The 17,146-nt window shown below is 33.9% G+C and overlaps 1 protein-coding gene across 37 annotated transcripts in view; it reads right to left on the bottom strand.

Moving 5' to 3' along the window:
* Positions 1-17,146, bottom strand: part of LOC106872289 (polypeptide N-acetylgalactosaminyltransferase 1) — a 524,361-nt gene that overhangs the window by 383,815 nt on the left and 123,400 nt on the right. For 28 of the 37 annotated variants that reach the window (XM_014919225.3, XM_014919227.3, XM_089355781.1 and 25 more), the window contains exon 2: positions 14,074-14,125. The exons of 5 other annotated variants lie outside the window; for them this stretch is intronic. The gene's annotated coding sequence lies outside the window, so the exon portion shown is untranslated. Of the gene's footprint in view, positions 1-14,073; positions 14,146-17,146 lie in introns of all 37 variants that reach the window. 4 more of the 37 variants (XM_089355787.1, XM_052969034.2, XM_089355747.1 and 1 more) reach the window with 1 other exon arrangement.

Raw genomic sequence — 17,146 nt, 5'->3', positions numbered from 1 at the left:
TAGGGAGGATTCAAGAGAAGAGATGGTGAAAAACATAGTTGTAATGGAGTGGTAAATTCTTTACCCCACCATCTCTCTCACACACTCACACACACACACATGCACACAACATACTTTCTTGCACTTGTGTTTCAGACAAAACAGTATCACAGAATATATTGGAAGATTATAATCAAAATACCTTATTTAGTAATATCTTCAGAAAAATAATATAGAAGGAAGGAAATAATTCATTCTTTAATTGTTTCACACCTAAATTTGTTTACATTTATGCTCTATGAAACACATTATTAAATTTTATGTTTGGAATTTTGGATGGATCACCAACCTGCCAGGTTGATGGATGAAGCAGGTTCGAAGAATTGTTAGCTTGTCAGGAAAAATGCTTTATTGTATTTATTCCAGTTCTTCACATTCTGGGTTCATATTCTGCTGAGGTTAACTTTATGTTTCATCATTTCAGGGTCAATAAAATAAAGTACCAACAAAATGTTGGGGTCAATGGCATTGGCTAAACAATAATTCTCTAAATTCTGGCCAAATTAGAAATCATGTGGTGTTTGTGTGTGTGTTGATAGATAGATCTGTTTTCCATGCTGGCATGGGTTAGATGGTTTGACAGGAGCTGGCATGTCAGGGAGCTGCACCAGGCTCCATTGTCTGCTTTAGCATGGTTTCTACAGCTGGATGTCCTTCTTAACACCCACCACTTTACAGAGTGTACTGGGTGCTTTCTACGTGACACCAGCACAGGTACTTCATATGTGGCACTGGCATGAGTGCTTTATACATGGCATGGGTGCTTTTTACGTGACACTAGCACAGATGCTTTTTATATGGCACCAGCACCTGTGAGCTTGCAAAACAAGATATATATATCGTGCATTTAGTCTGGAGTGGGGATCTTGGTTGGCGTATATGAAACAATTTTTTTTTTTTTTCTTTTATATTGTTTCATGTAAGTCCAACACTCAAGGAGGAAAAGGGAGCAAACCATAATGTTCCTAGATCTATTTCTAAGCTCAGTTCTTGTCTGATTTGGAGTGCATCTTCTCTTTTAAGCCATTGATGGCTGGGATGCTGTTATTGTAGGGGCTACTAAAATTTGTTATTAATGCTAGCTACAAGGATTTTAAAGCTGATAGATATTCTTTAAATTATCCTAAAGCCTATCCTGATTCAACAGCAAACATGCAACAGTTAGGGTGTTACAACAATCGTAGCTTCAGGTGTGACATTTGGCATCAGCTAACCATGTACACATCCTCAATCTACACACCTCACACCAATCATGTAACAATGTACAGTCAGTACATACATCAAGGAAACGCACCCACAATTAGGAAACATTTTCAGGTGCTGTTAATTTTGCCTTTCATTTTTCCAAGATTCAAAAAATACCAGTCTAGAGCAATGGACTGGAGGCAGCATCAGATCATCAAATAGGATATCTTGTAGTATTTCTTCTGGTTCTTTGCATTTGGGTTCACCCCCTACTGTGTCCTATTTTGGTGGTAGACTTAATTTGTCACTGATTAACACCACCAGCTGATCCTTGGCTATCTAGCAAAGTCTATTCCATTGGAAGCATTTGGGCCTGTTTTCTGGTTTAAGGATAACTTCTTCCTTGCTCTTGCCAGTCTCAGTTACCCTAAAAATTGTGACAGGCACTGACCTTCTTCCCTAGCTAAGCAATTTAAAAAATAAAATATTGTATAAAAAAAAACATGTACACTACTTTACACAAGTTAAGACAAGGAAGAAATATCCATGGAATGTTATTTCTTCCAAAATTGAAAAAGCTCTAATTTTAAGTGTTTGTGCTACTTACATATCTCCCTCTATCTTCTTGCTTGCTTGCTTGCTTTCTCTTTCTCTCTCTCTCTCTCACACACACACACACACTAGCTAATAAACATAAAATGTATCCAACATTAAAATTTCCACTCTAGTTATATTTGCCTGTCTAAACAATGTTACTCATCTTCATTAACTGTCCTTTCTAGTTCATGAAACAATCATGAATTGAACACTTGAGTAAAACCAGGTTAAGTCAGATGCTTGAATAAGTGACCAATGTAACAACATCACTGATGGCTTTAGCTAGCACTGAAAGTGATACCTAGCTATAAAATCTCTGATTTATATCTGCCATGATGCGGGAATGTACTACATTTATTAAAGCAGAAAAACTCTTAAAATATATAGATCTTGAAACTATACACTTTAACAATTAAGTTAAATTGGCCTGAATTGAAAGTATTGATGAAGTCACCTAGTTAGATTTGATCTAATGATTTCCTGAGATCTGTTTTAAACATCATCATTATTGTTTCTAATGTTCAGTTTCAGTGCTGGCATGAGTTCGATAAAACTTGCTGAGAGAAAATTTTTTTTATGGTTGTCAGACGATCTTCTTGTCATCAACCCTAATCTATTTTCCAAGTGAAATACTTTCATTCCATTAACTTCACATGTCAGTGATAGCAAGCTACCAAGAGCTACTGGAATTTTGCTCATGAGCACGCACGCACGAGCATGCACGCACACACACTTCTTCTGAGTGTCAGTCTACCAATTCCACTCATGAACAATGTTCAACAGGGGCTATAGCAGAAAATAGTGGCACAAGATGTCATAGAGTAGGGCTGAACTTGGAATCACATGGTTGTGAAGTGAACTTTGTAAGCATACATCCAAACCTGAGTCCATAAGAATGTATTTGTACTCAAGTACAAATAATGTATTGGTACCCTGAGTACTAACACATTCTTATAAGCATGATTAAATGTCTTACAACTTTATTATTATAAGCTGACTTATTCTGATTGAATTATTACTCTTCCTTTAGTTGAGTCACATTCTGAATTTTTTTTTTTTTTTTTGTCTCAATGAAGACAATTGTTAGAACCTAAATTACATGATCAAACTTGTACTGGAATACGTGTTTTAAGATATTAACATATAATAGAGATACTCAGTTGTTTAAAGTGTAAGAAATACTCGCAAAATCATGTGAAGTTCTAATTCTGACTGTACTGAAATGTGCATTTACTATAATATACATTACTTGCCTCAAGCAGAAAATAAGTACCACTCCCACTTCATGGATGAATGCTAAGCTACAAAGGTATTTCCCTTGAAATTGGCTGTAGACACACCCACCATTTAACCACAAGAAAACAGATGTTAAAACATTTAGAAATGAATGAATAAAGGAGAACAAACTAAAACAGGAAGTGGTGTTTTATTATTACTCAATTTTTATTAATATTATCCAGTTCCACTAATTATATTTAAAACAAATGTATGTAGGTGTGTATGAAAAGATAGCTTTAAAGCTTGGGTTATAATGAAAAGGGAAAGTCAGCATAAAATAATCGGAGAAGGCAGAGGAGGAAAAATTCAATAGATACTGAAGAAACATTGGATAATGTCAAGGGTCAGAATGTGAATATCATTTAACATATAAAACAAAATATTCAACATATATCACAATTAGACAGTGGTGAAAAATAGACCAAGTCTACCAAAGAGATAAGATTATTATTTGAGCAAATAGAACATCAAAAATCAATTAATAAAGACAAGCATAACAATAAATCAGTCACAACTGAAGCATTTATTTTGTCAAGCTGTTACACATAACAGAATTAGATTCTACACATTGACATATAATCTATTAAAGGGTAAAGGAAATACTGCTTCAAGTCCAAGCTTATAATATACAGGGATGTATTTAAAAGGAAAACAACTATTAAAAGCAAATAGAAACTAAAAGCAAAGCAATGAAGGCAAACTAAAGAAACAAAGCAAAAAAGAAAATGATTTAAGTGATGTCTAAACTGGTATCTTAGAAAGCTACTACCTGAGTTAAAGAGAAAATAGTTATATAAAAATAAACCATTTGATTTTATATGAAAATAGAAGATAAAAACAATACAATAAAGTTCATTTATATTTTTGTCCTGAACATCTCAGTTATAACAAAACGATAAAGTAGTTTTTTTTTTATATATTTTATGACAAAAGGAGAAAGTATTAAAAAAAAAACTGCACACTAACATATTCTATAAAATGAAGTCGCTGTAGAAACAGCTATTTCAAAGAAGAATCAATAATTGCGTAAACGAAATAGTTTGATGGTTAAATTAAATGCTTTTTCCATACAAACTGATATTGCTCAGCTACTTTTCATAGTAATAATAATGATTTCTTACGTAGACACAAGACCAGAAATTTTGGAAGTTGGGAAAATTCAACTATATCAGCCACAGTATTTGATTGTTACTTACTTTATTGATCCTGGAAAGATGAAAGGCAAAGTCAACCTTGGTGGGATTTGAATTTGAGTGTAAGAGACTGTACCTAAATACTGCAAAGTATATTGTTAGAGAAAGTAATGATTCTGCCAATCTGTCCAATAATAATAATAATAGGCAGTGGCTCTCATGGCTTCTGATCTTAACTGATTGGAAGTTATCATATACATTGTTTTTGTTTTGGTATAAAAGATGGGCTACAGCAAATATTCTGCTCAACACCACAGATTTGCTTGTTAGTTGTTTGACCTTAACCAGTTGAGCATGTCCCTTAGTAGGTGATAATATATGCATCTCTGATCCCAAGCAGGAGTTGAAGGATATTCTTTGGGGTCTGAATAATTCACTCCTGGAAACATGGGTGTTTCATTCATCATCCTTAATCCTTATTCAGAGACCTTTTGAGTGAGATGAGCTACTTGAACTGAAGAACTGGGCCCTACCAGCAAGGTCATGTCTTGTTTATTTTGATATGAGGTCATCATATTGTACACATAGTTGTGATGCATTTGCTAGGTGTAACCTTATCAGACAGGTAGTCATGATGGGAATATTGGGCTTCATATATTTGTATCCTAGTGTCACTTTGATGGTGTGTATTGCTCCCTCACTCAATAAAAAAAAAAAATAAAGAATAAAAACAATAATAATATGAAAAATGTGAAGAACTGGCTTTACAAAAAGTGATGTGGTTAAAATTTTTTTCAAGATAAGTTTTAAAAGTACAATCTAACTTAATATTTGATTTCTTTCCTGTAAGAATTCTAAATATGGAAATTTGATCAGTCAAACCAAAAGAAGAAAAACAACCAAGTTTTTAACAAAGGAAATCAAATCTCAAAATTACTAGTAGCAAAAATAAAAGAATCTGTCAGTACACAAAAGAGAGACTGAAAAATGAGTGTTAAAAGTAATAAAACGCACACTCAGGAAAAAAAAAAGACCAAACAAATGATCTGTAGCAAATAGAAAGAGACAATGACATCCTTTTAATAAGATATTCTGCTACAGACATTGACCACTAATTGTCAAAAACAGAGCTCATCAATTATTTGTTGAGAAAAATGGCAAATGATACCGCCTGTCAAAATGACTTAGTAATGAAATACTAGAATTGATGTGTGTGTGTGTGCGCATGTGTCTGAGCATGAGCATGCACACAGACAAGCTCTTCAGTCACAGTAAGTTAACAAGACAAACTGGTCCTCTTCCCTCATCCCCTACTCAATTAGATAACTGATTCTGATTGTGTCCCAACATCATCAAACAATGCACTTTCTGAGTTTGCTCATATTTTCACCAAACTCTACAAACCAAATCAGACTGGAGTCTGGTGCACCTCTCCAGCTTGCCAGCTCTGATCAAACCGTCCAACCTATGGACAACAGATGTTAATGCTGATGATGATGCTTTAAAAAAATAAAATATTAAAGATTACCTAAATGAGAGTAGCCCCTCTGAGGCTACCAACTAATGAACCTATCACTTTCACTTTCAATATTGCAAAAATGTAAAAGTAATAGTAAACAATGATGCTTTTATCACCTTGGGCCTCAGTTATTACCAATATGATTCCTACTGAGCTGGATTTACCAAAAATGTTTTATCTTCAATAACTATATTTCAGTTACCATATTGTCAGCCAGGAGGTTGAAAAGTAAAGTGAATAACCTGTGAAGTATTATCATTAACAGCATCATCATTTAGCATCTGTTTTCCATGCTGGTAAGAGTTAGACGGTTTGATTGGAACTGATGAGCCAAAGAACTGTACCAGTTCCAGTCTGATTTGGATTGGATTCTAGAGCTTGATATACTTCCTGATGCAACCACTCCAAGAATGAAGTGGGTGCCTTTTACATGTCACTGGCACCATCCACGACTATGGTTTCACTTGGCAGAGTAAATCACCAAAGGACTCAATCACTTGTCATCACCTCTATGAAAGAAATTTCAAATCAGAATTCAAAGGTACATGGCAATGAATTTCAAGGCACTCTAAGGAAGAAACTAAACTAAGTAGAACAAATGCAGTTCTATGTGGGGTGGGACATGAAAGTTTCAACCTGGTCATTTAATGAGTTCAAAATAGAAGCAAAATCATTCTCAAGTCATGCACAAGTGTCTTCAAAAGACACAATGACTAATATAGTCCAGTGCATCTTATGCCTGAAAATAAGAACAGGATGGTCACATAATGGTTGCCCTTGGGGTGAACATACTGGGTCAACCCATAAATAATACGGTTTTTTGCTACTGCATGAACAGAGGCGGATGGGATAAACTATCTGCATCAACTTGCTATAAAAGCAGGTAGTAATTTTACCATGCCCTTATTCTTAGTGCAAGTTTTGAAGAGTGCAGTTCGATTTGAACAGTTATTTTTTCAAAGCTATAATGGAAGTGACAAAGGAGCATATTCAGCATATTTTGCTTTATGAGTTCAATAAAGGCAACAATGCAACGGAAAGTGCAAGGAACATTAATGCAGTATATGGGGATTGGACAATAGGCGTAAGCCAGTGTCAATAGTGGTTCCAGAAATTCCAAGCTGGAAACTACAGCCTAGAAGATGAGCCTCATCCTGGAAGATCTGTAGAGCTCAAAGAGGATGTTCTGCAAACTCTGGTGGAACAAAAAACTCCAATGTTTGATTAGTACTTTCTTTTATTGACCTTTGGGGGAAGAGGATGAAAAGCAAAGTTGATCTCAGTAGCATTTGAACTCAGAAAGTAAAAAAAACTCAATAGAAATGTTACGAGACATTATAATAATTTTACCAACTATGTATTGTTTCCAACAGAGGCACAAGACCAGAAATTTAGCGGGAAAGGAACAGTCAATTATACTGACCCCAGCACTATGGAAGGCACTTTATTTAATCAACCACAGAGGGATGAATGACAAAGATGACTTTAGCAGAATTTCAATTAAGATCATAAAAAGATAAAACAATACTGTAAGGTAATTTTTCAAAACTCAAACAATTCTGCCAATCCATCACAATAATTAAAGGGTAAAGACTCCTTTCAGTCATGAATGACCATGGGATTGCACCTAGAAAGTTCCCTTCCAAGGTACCAAGTATGGGAGAGGAAGTTCATGGAAGATTAGCAGTCACCCATGCATGCCAGCATTCCCTCTCCACACAACTGATGTTATTCAAGAGAAAGACAAAGGCCAATACAGCTTGGTACCATTTACATCGCAACTCATTTCTACAGATGAGTGAACTGGAGCAATGTGAAATGAAGTATCTTGCTCAAGAACACAACACACAGCTTGGTCTGAGAATCGAACTCACTACCTCATGATTGTGAGCCTGATGCTCTAACCACTGAATCATGAGCCTTTACATCACAATAATTATTATAATGATAGTGGCTCCTAATTGAGGTCAGAAATTTTAAGGGGAAGAGTTAACCAATATCACTGAGCCCAGTATTTGACTGGTACTATTATGTTTTACCAACACCAAAAGGATGAAAAGCAAAGATGACCTCAGTGATATCTAAACCCAGAACATAAAGAGCTCGAGCAAATACCATAAAGCATTTTCGTTGATGCTATAGGAATTCTGTCATCTATCACCCTAATAATGATTTCAAATTTTGGCACATAGACAGCAAGTTCAGGGGAGGGGTTAAATTGATTACATCAACCCCAGTGTTCCATTGGTACTTATTTCATTGACCCCGAAAGGATGAAAGGCAACATCAACCCTCGGCGGACTTTGAACTCAGAACATATAGAAGGACAAAATGCTGCTAAGCATTTTGCCCAGCATGCTAACAACTCTGTGAACTTGCCACTTTCTATCACCCTAATAACAACACAAAGACAGAAACAGAAATCAAAACAGATTATATGTCTATAAGTGTAAGTCAAAAGGAATAATTAAAAAGGTAATAATTTACAGATTTATGTTAAAACAAAAAGACTAAAACAATACTGTCTACTTTAATTTTTTTTTTTTTTTTTTTTCTACTCTAGGTACAAGGCCCAAAATTTTTTGGGGAGGGGGACAATCGATTAGATTGACTCCAGTATGCAACTGGTACTTAATTTATCAACCCTGAAAGGATGAAAGGCAAAGTCAACCTCGGCAGAATTTGAACTCAAAACGTAAAGACAGACAAAATACCACTAAGCATTGTGCCCAGTGTGCTAATATTTCTGTCAGCTCACTGCCTTAAACTTTCTCCTTTAATTATGAAAGTTGTCAGATGTTGCCATAATACTTTGCTTTTTTTTCATACTCAAAGGCCTCATCAAAACTGTTTAATGTTTATGAGGATCCAATAATTAACAGTCAAGAGAAAGCCTAATTGACTGGAACAACTCTGTTAGGAGAGTGTGGGGAAAGAGTTCATTCAATATAAATTTCGAAGTAAAACTTCATTTTGTCCTTTGGTATTGTTTGAGATTTACAAATGAAGTCAAAGTTTTTTTTTTTTTTTTTTTTTTGGCCCAAGGTTACATTAAAAGTTACTGATTTAGATTTTTGACTGAAGTTGAAATACCTTTATATTAAAATTCTAAATTACAGGAAAATAACAGCTAACTGAAAGCCATCCAAATAGGTACAATGGCTGAGAGTTTTTAAATATGAATGTGTATATATTCTCATTTTCTTTTACTTGTTTCAGTCATTGAACTTTGGCCATGCTGGAACACCATCTTGAATAAACTGACATCATTATTTATTGACCAGAAAGTAAGCAAACTGACATCATTTGTCAAGCAGTAGAAGAACAAGCACAAAGATGTATACCCACACACATAATGATAGACTTCCACACAACTTCCATCTACAATATTCACTCAAAGTATTGGTCACCCTAGGGACAGAATAGAAGACATGTCCAAAGTACCATGTAGTCACCTGAAACTATATGGTTGCAAGGCAAACTTCATAACACAACTATGCCTACACATCACATATATGTATGTGTATTCTGTGGTTGCAGTTTTTGTTGTTTAAATCCACCAGCACTGGACTAACATGTATTACATTCAGGCATAGTGCACCTCTGACTAAATTGCCCAATGTGTCCTTCCTTTTCTAAACCAGTCAGGTGTGATTTTAGGGGAATTTGCCTGCTAATTCTAACAAGATGAGCTGCCATGCAATAGCTCTTTCATTGACTAATATCAAGGCTACCTTGCTGGCTCATTGCATTATGCTTGCTGTTGTGTAGACCTTGGTTAACACTAATTGAGCAAACATAGAATGAAATGCATTCCAGCCATGACCGTCCAATCTTTTTAGGGGTATGTAAGACTACATTATATAAGGTGTCCTCATTTAAGATGGTAGAGGGAGTTTTTGATGCTACACCAAACAGGTCACATAACCACACAATATCTCCCTCACTGGTTCCCTACTATGATGTCTCCTTAGGCAAGAAAGACAACTTGTCCCAGTTTACTTGATTAAAATGGTGTTAGCATATTTAATGCAGCAGACATTCAAAGCTTGAAGAGAAATATAATTATATAGTGTGGGCAGCATATTAACCAATGACTAATATTTTAATTATTTCGACATGTTTCGTCCTTAATATATCCACACCAGTGAAGTGTAGACTTCACAATTCCTGTTGAAGCAAAATTGTTTAGAGAATAAATAACAGAGAGATGCCATCTATATGAAAACTAATAGTTAAATAATGTGGACAACTATATATTGATTGATTATAATACATTTATGTATTTTATGACTAAATCAAACAGCTTATTGTAGTAAAACTTAGTTGGAAAATAGCTATTTATCAATACTAATTTTGACATTTATGTAACAGAATGGCTTACAGGGGAAAAAGGAGAAGGAGTTCAAGAAAATTATAAAGAAAGTACGAGTAATATCCAAACATTATTATTTTCCATCAGTGATTTGCAAAAGATTCTTAACTTCTTCTTAGTAACCTTATAACTTTAAATGATCAAGAGTTATGCTACCAAGAGTAGAAAGTGTCAAGAGAAACTCTGGACTTGCTACATATGACACATGTAAGAGACATTACATTAACTATAGCTACAATGTAGATAAATTTTCAACCATACCGATAACACTGCACTTTTCAAATGAGAACTAAGTGTCACAAAATAGAGCCTGTGTACAATGAAGAGACTTGAATGAAGATGATGATAACAAGGAAGATAGGCATGACAATGGTTTGTAACAGTTATTAAAAGTTCACCCCTGCTTAATTCAATAAAACTATAACAATATATGAGGATATTAAAATATACTGGGTGTTTAACACACCCAAAAATAAATGAAACAAAAAAATTTGTAAACTATGTGTTAAAAAAAAAAACATATCAAGTCATGAAAAATGAAGATAATTAAACAGAAGTCATTAGTTTATTTATTTTTTCAACAAAGGCGCAGGTTTGGTTGTGTGGTAAGAATCTTGCTTCCCAACCACATGGTTCCAGGTTCAATCCCACTGCGTGGCTCCTTGGGCAAGTGTCTTCTACAATAGCTTCAAGTCAACGAAAGCCTTGAGTGAATTTGATAGATGGAAACTGAAAGAAGCCTACTGTGTATATATAATTTATCATTTAATGCCCATTTTCCATGCTGGCATGGGTTGGATGGTTTGACAGGAGTTGGCCAGACTATAATTGTCTTTTGTGATGTATGTGTGTGTGGCTTTGTATTTGTGTTTGTCCTACATCACTGCTTGACAAGTGATCTTGATGCATTTACGTCACTGTAACCTAGTGGTTTGGCAAAAGAGATTGATAGAATAAGTAGCAGACTTTTTTAAAAAAAAAAGGAAAAAGGTACTAGGGTCAATTCATTTGACTAAAAAAATTTCAAAGCAGTGCCTCAGCATGACCACAGTCTAATGACTGAAAAGATAAAAAATAAAGTAGTGTATAATAATATAATAACAAATTTTAAGAATGAGGGAAGATGAATTGAAGTTGCACAGAGTTTATCAGAGAAACTAGCTGTGGGATAAGTATTTATCTTCTGTAGGAGATAGTAGTACTTAAGAAACTCAACCAAAAGATTAACAGTTCAGATATGATTTCAACATAACAGGAAAAGATGCTTTTATTTTTTGTATACACACAAGGATACTACTTTTTAGAGGTGGAAGGAAAATGAGCTCATGTGACTGTTCTATTCTGAAGGATATTTGTCAGGTAAGAAAAGTGAATCTGTAACTAGGAATCAAAACAGTGTTGTTGACTTCACTTGCCTGGAGCCTATATCATTCCACAATGGTAAAAAATAAAATAATTTAAAAAACTACTAAACAAATCACAACACAGTATAAAAGAAATAAACTAAAATATCAATAAAAGTCTTATGTAAATTCTACTCAGTATAGATTAAGAATTTAAAATAGAAAGATTTAAATGATCAATAAAAGGAGTTCATTTATGAACTCCTTTTATCGATTATTTAAATCATAAAATGTTGGCAAAAAGGTAGATGAAAGATAAACTTTTTAAGCAGTTATGTATAAATGTTAGTACTTCTTTATAAATTATTGGTAATAGGTTTCTAAAGTGATGGATATACTCATAGACCAGATTCCAAAGTATTAAGAAACCCATTTCCCAAAGTAGCTGCCTGAATATAGAAATCAGTAATTATGAGGACAGCACACAAGACTACTAAACAAGATAAATTGGAATATAACCAAATTTACGAAAATGTACAAAATTAAAGGAAGGCATCTCTGAATTTCAACAGATCTAAAGATAACCTACTTCGAATATTATTATCGCAGTTATAGTGAGAAAGACTGAAAGAGAAAACAAGGAACAGAAGAATGGAAAACAAAAGAATAGTGAGTGTATGTTTCTCCTTTACAGACACAATTCCAGAGGAAATAAGTTATAAAGTGTTCTATAAATGATAAATGCCTTTACATAAGGAAATAAAAAGTTTAAACTTAAATAAATAAATGGATGATAAAAATATAGATATATTTTACCCCCAAGAAAGAAGCAATGTTTTAAAATCTATTTAAAAGGGAAAAAAAGAGAGAAAAGCACTGAATAAATGAAACCTAACTAGTTTAGCCTATCTTAAAGTTACCTTTCTGTGCTTCTGTATACAGTATAGATCAATAATAAAATAGTCATGAGCAATTGAAAACACTTGCTGTGACTTATTTTCTATATGATTTTAACAATAGAAATAGCTTTCATTACTCAGTGACATAATATAGATAGAACGATCACTCAGAAACACTGCCTGGAGTTATAAAAATCTTGTGTCTAAGAATGATTCAAACGAGGCAAATGCTACAAAAAATTCTATATGAAGAGGAAGAATAATAAGTTACTATTTCAGTTACAAAACTTATCATTCATTATTGCCAGTTGTAAAATGAATAGAAATCCATTAGCTTACTTTTATTGTGATATGAATTCATACTAATATGAGTAGTATAATAAACTTTTATCTTGTATTGAAACTCTAAATTATTAACATTTCAGATCTAAAGCTTAAATTTTTCACAATTGTTCATCTGCAGAAGATGATGGGCAACATTTTCTGTTCTTCTTGGAAGAGTAATAGGAATTAGCACAGAGTTAAATTTTGCTTTGAACCTTATATAGTACATCACTAAAAAGATGAAATCACTATAAAATACCTGAATGAATAACTTTTTTTCTTCTTTCTTTTCCTTTTTTTCTTAAATATCATTGCTGCCAAAGAGAAGCTGATAGGAGGATTCAATGCCAACACAATATTAGCCAGGATTTTGTATTCAATGGGAGGCTTAATGCATTCTCTCAGTTCTACTTAGTACTTCATTTACACATTGGAAAATAAGTTTTAGCTTATTTAAACAACTTCACAAAAATATAATCTATTTGTTTCTTAAGTCATTAGCTCCAGTACTGAATAGCAAATTCTTTATAGGCTGGAGATGGTTTTCTTTTTAAAGAAATCTAATGTAACATCCACTGTTCATGTAGAAATCAATCAATAAAACAACATGGAAAAAGGGGTTAACCACATAAGCTAACAGGAGAAAGAGAAGTGGAGAGACCTGCTAACCTAGCACTACTAAAGTTGAACACTACTAGAATTACATTAAAAAATCTCAACTCTGAATTAGTAAAGTTTGAAAATCAATTCTTTAAAGACTACAGCTTTTTTATATAGGCCACATTATCATTTTAATATGTTCTTTCTTTTTCTTCCCCTCTCTATCCATCAACTACTTCAGTCTTTATATATGAAAAGTTGATATAATTCTGTTCAACATAACTACCACTAATTATTCCCAAGTGAGGTAGCATTTGTGTACTAGGCTAAACTATGTCTGTAATTCTCATGTTACAATGTAAATACTTGCTTCTCTGACAGCAGACATTCCCTTATTAAAGTACACTTTTATGGTTTGCTTTCACAAGTACATCAATTCACTGAATTGAAACAAAATGTATTTGCATAGCAACAACTATCTTAATTGATCACAATAAAGAATGACTACAGCACTAAACTACTACTTTTACAGCAATATTACAGATGACAGTAGTTACATCAAACACAAGATGTCATCTGATACAGTATAGCAGCATAGTCACAGTTCTTGTAATTTTCCCTAACTTTACAATCAAGAAAGTCTGTCTAAAATCAATCAAGCCAACCTTATGAAATGGTTGTGGATTGAGGTTAGCATCTTAATTATTTAACATTAAAAAAAAAGGAGAAAACAAACTCTGAAAAAAAATGGGGATGAATTAAAAGGAAATTAATAACTTACCTGGAAGCAAATTTCATTAACCAATTAGTTGGAATTTATTCCAGGATAAAATCTGAAAAGATTAATTTACATCTATATTATAATGCAGAAAGCTGCTTATTAATTAGGTATATAACAGTTACTTAGAGTACTAAAAGAAAGCAATGATTAAAGGCTTGACCATTTAGAAATTTTTTTTTTTTTAATTCATGTTCCAAGAAATTTCATATAATTTCGATTTCTGAACTTTATTGGATTTTAAACTCCAATTTCTCACAAATTTAAATAGTTGTTGCATTCACTGCGGTGTATTCCATTTTCATTTGCAAATCTCTCACTTTCTGTTTCAATATTTTCATTTCAAGTTTTAATTCACTATTTAGAAAACCTACAGTTTATTCTATTAATGTATACGGAATGTAAAAACCCTATTTACTGAATGGAAATTTGTTTTGTAAAAAAAAACTTTAGAAGTGATTTTGTTGTTATGGCTGTTTGGAATACTATAAGCCTTGCAATGATAACTATCTGGACCGATTCTGGCCATTTTCTTTTTTAACTTAAAAACCATAGGAGGAGCCTTTTTAATAAAAAAAAATTAAAAAAGTAAATATTTTCAGAGGAAAAGGTGAACAATTCAAGGGAGGTTTCGCTGTTGTTTCTAGCACAACCCAAACCACCCTCCACTTTCACTCTCACGTGTAAAGATGACCCCTCAACCTACCCCCATCATTTCGAAGGCTGTGGTTTAAAAAAGATGGGGGAAATCCCCACCAAAATTTTCCCCACAAATTTCTTAATAATCATAATCTATGCCATTTAAAAGGGATTTGTATAAACTTTCATTAAAAGAAAACCATTTTTATGAAAGTTATGAGGAGAAAATGTCAGATTGTGTGAAATTCTTTCCCATAAATCCCTATATACTCTGAAACAACAATATCTAAGCGGCATATGTAGAAAATCTTGTTGAAAAATATCCATTTTTCTGGATATTATGAGGCAACAAAGTCAGGGGCATATACATCTGTAGTAATGCCCTTTTATTTATATGATTTTTTCATTTCATGTTTATTTCATTCATTGTTTGCAATGTTCTCTCTCACACGCGCACGCTGCAAAGCTTACAGATGGGCTGCTGAAATGAAACTTCTATGTTGCTTTGAGGGGAAGGTAAAACTTGACAAATGGCTTCTCCCTCTGTTGTTGGACTACAGTGAGGTTTGTTTAAAAAAGAGAGATTACAACTGTGATAAAATGATGAAAGCAATATTTACTTAGCAAGTGTGCACTATTATACAAAGAAATAATTAGATATAAAATATCATAAGAGTCATTAGAATTGGGAATCAAATGTGAAAATATTATCAAATGTCTAGCAGAAAACCGCTATAGCCTCAGGACGACCAAAGTCTTGTGAGTGGATTTGGTAGACGGAAACTGAAAGAAGCTTGTCGTATATATATATATATGTATGTATGTGTGTGTGTGTGTGTGTGTGTGTGTGTGTGTGTGTGTGTGTGTGTGTGTGTCTGTCCCCCCCCCCCAACATTGATTGACAACCAATGCTGGTGTGTTTACATCCCCGTAACTTAGTGGTTCAGCTAAAGAGACCAATAGAATAAGTACTAGGCTTACAAAGAATAAGTACTGGGGTCGATTTGCTTGACTAAAGGCGGTGCTCTAGCATGGCCACAGTCAAATGACTGAAACAAGTAAAAGAGTAAAAGAGTATCTTGTTGCTTTGAAATTTTGATAATGTGACTGTTTATTTTTAGAGTGCCATTGTAGAGTAAATGTGAGATGTTGGATCTGGCCAGTTTGAATATAAACAGAACACACATTCACACATTGCTGCGACAGGAAAGACTGTGTTGGGTTTCAACTCCCAAAATGTTGAAGATATCATACAGATGGTCCTCTTTAGAGAAACCAGATGAAAGAAAGCACAATGATTTCAAGAAAGTGGAGATGTTTCACAGGCCTATTTAATTGCTGAAGACATTCAAACTGCTGTGGCATGAGCAGTACAGTGCAAGAATCTACTCAATGATACATCAGAAACATGACATTTCAACAGCTACTTTAATAAATACAAGTGACCTTATTCAGAGCTGTGAGGAACATGACAGACTTGTGATCCTTCTAAAGTTGAGGGACATTAGTACCATCTAATGAGTAGCCTTTGAACACTATTCCAGAAACCTCATCAGTAGGTTTAATTCATTGGCAGCAATGAAACAGACTCAGCTAAGATGCAGCAATGCTTGTAGTGGTTTGTAGTTGTATACAGTTATGAAATTACAGGAAAATCTTACCATCAAAAATATGATGTCCCCTATGTTCTAGAAGTAACAATTATATCATGAAAATTTGCTAGTGACAGTTGTTTCATTCCCATAATCCCATTGAAGCCAACAGATTTGCTATTTGAATGTTAAAGGTTATCAAACTCAGCTTTGCCATGAATACCAATAAATATTAAGGACAGTGATCAAAAGTTGATGGAATGAATTCAGCAGATCCTATCTTTTCACATGGTCAACTATATATATGTTGGTGAAGATTTAGGAACCTAATTATCTTTTCATCATAACACCAAAGAGCAAAGCCAAGAATATTGTTTATCCTAAAGCTATACAATGAAGCAAATGCTCAAGACAATTTTGCTGAAATTCCCATCCTGAGATTTTTGGCATGCAATAGCTACAATATCTAAACAACATTGGGTACCTTTGCTAGTTAACACACAAAAAAGAAAATGTTTTCTACATAAGCAATGCAGATATGGCTGTATGGTTAAGAAGTTCACTTTCTAACCGCATGGTTCCAGGTTCAGTCCCACTGCATGACACTTTCGGCAGGTGTCTTCTGCAACAGCTCCAGGCTGATGAAAGCCTTACGAGTGGATTTGGTAAATGGAAAGAGAGCGAGGGGGGAGAGTGTGTGTGCACCCATACTGTGTATGTACTTGTGCATGTATGTGTGTGTTTGTGTAAGTTTGCTTATAGCCTTCCACATTTTCACAGCTTTACCCTTTCACATGTTCACTAATTGTAAATTAAGGTCTTCCATTTTCATAGAAATGGATTAA

The sequence above is a fragment of the Octopus bimaculoides genome, chromosome 1, assembly GCF_046866305.1.
Source record: "Octopus bimaculoides isolate indiv1 chromosome 1, ASM4686630v1, whole genome shotgun sequence".
Classification (NCBI taxonomy): domain Eukaryota; kingdom Metazoa; phylum Mollusca; class Cephalopoda; order Octopoda; family Octopodidae; genus Octopus; species Octopus bimaculoides.
This window is presented reverse-complemented; position numbering and strand designations above follow the sequence as displayed.